Source organism: Austrofundulus limnaeus, unplaced genomic scaffold, assembly GCF_001266775.1.
Source record: "Austrofundulus limnaeus strain Quisiro unplaced genomic scaffold, Austrofundulus_limnaeus-1.0 Scaffold70, whole genome shotgun sequence".
Lineage (NCBI taxonomy): Eukaryota > Metazoa > Chordata > Actinopteri > Cyprinodontiformes > Rivulidae > Austrofundulus > Austrofundulus limnaeus.
Genome location: NW_013952472.1, coordinates 1,936,311 through 1,937,710, shown reverse-complemented (window position 1 = coordinate 1,937,710; position 1,400 = coordinate 1,936,311). Strand labels below are relative to the sequence as shown.

Below are 1,400 nucleotides of genomic sequence, written 5' to 3'. Positions count from 1 at the left end.
AAATCAAATCAAATCAAATCAAATCAAAAATACATTTGGTTTAAAATGTCTGAAATGTCTGTTCGGTCTGCTTAACTGGCACGTTAGCCAAAGTGCGCCTATCGTCCAGCTCGGTTGTGAGGAATCCGAGGGGCACTTGAAAGCAGCACGGACCCTTTGCCCCGCCCTCTTTTGTCGCCTGTGGAGAGCTTGGTCCCAGACTGCAGGACTCATCGGCTACATGTGGGAGTCTGAGCCTACCTGCTGAGTTAAAACTAAACTAAACTTGCTTGTATTTCAAGCTTAGCCTGTGTGGAGTAGTAAAAGTTTACCTTTACTTTTTGTTTTTAATTTCTGAACAAGAGGTTGGATGTTTAAAGTAAAGAAAGTTTGACTTCAGCAGGTCAGCAGTGACTGAACGACGGGATTTATGTTTAACCTCGGGGAATAAGTTTTCTGTTTGTTGGCGGATAAACGGGAGCCGCTGAGGGAACTTCTCCCGGGGTTGGAGGAGGACAGGAACCGGAGTGAGGTGAGTTGAACATCATCAGCTCAGTAAAACCTGCCTCCTGGTCATCACTGGTTCMGTTGTCGGAGCCTACATGTCGCCCTGTGGACACAAGCAGCGCTGATTTAATGCTTATACTTGTTTTATTAAGGATAACAAGTTTAAATGCCCGTGTGCGCGATCAGAGCAAAGAAAGTAACGTGCAGGTCAAACTTCGGCATTCGGTATTTTCGCGAGCGTATTGTGACGTCACACCGCGCGCCCCTGTAGTGGCGGTGCTTCTGACCAGCAGGGCMCGCTGCAGAGAAAATGCGCTGAGCTGGGCAGACTTATGGACCACCGGCTTAAATTACAATAAAGAGATTAAAGAAACATAGTTAATCAGGAACAAAAACTATAAGAAAATGTTTTCATAAACTCAGACTGATTCCATGACTGACCAGTGGTTCTGTTACATTAACTGTTTACCTGTTCTTGTTCTTTTATTGTCAGACTTTGAGTTATTGTTTTCTCAGATAAACCTGATAATCTCAGCTTCAATTAAGCACCTACAAGCTGTAAAAAAAGAAAGACAAAAAAATGCTTAAAATTACAGTAATACTGAGTTGCAGCTGTGGTTGGTACAAACCACGCCCACTGACTACAAACCACGCCCACTTGACTGGGGAAGCAAGTTTTTAATGTAAACACTGAGGCGTGGTTGTTTTGTCACGGTTCTATGGCCATGACTGTCCGTCCGTCCGTCCGTCCGTTTTCTTCCACTTATCCGGGGTCGTGTCGCGGGGGCAGCAGCCTAAGCAAAGAGACCCAGACTTCCCTCTCCCCAGTCAATTGGGCCAGCTCATCCTGGGGAATCGCGTTTCCAGGCCAGCGGACAAACATATATATATATATATATATATATACTGTATAG

At 45.1% G+C, this 1,400-nt stretch overlaps 1 protein-coding gene across 1 annotated transcript in view; it reads left to right on the top strand.

Annotated features, from left to right (window-relative positions):
• Nucleotides 1-178: 178 nt before the first annotated feature.
• plxnb1b (plexin b1b) overlaps nucleotides 179-1,400 on the top strand; it is a gene marked incomplete at its 3' end in the record, with an annotated part of 141,490 nt that continues 140,268 nt past the window's right edge. Inside the window, 1 exon segment of the mRNA XM_014010586.1 lies at nucleotides 179-511.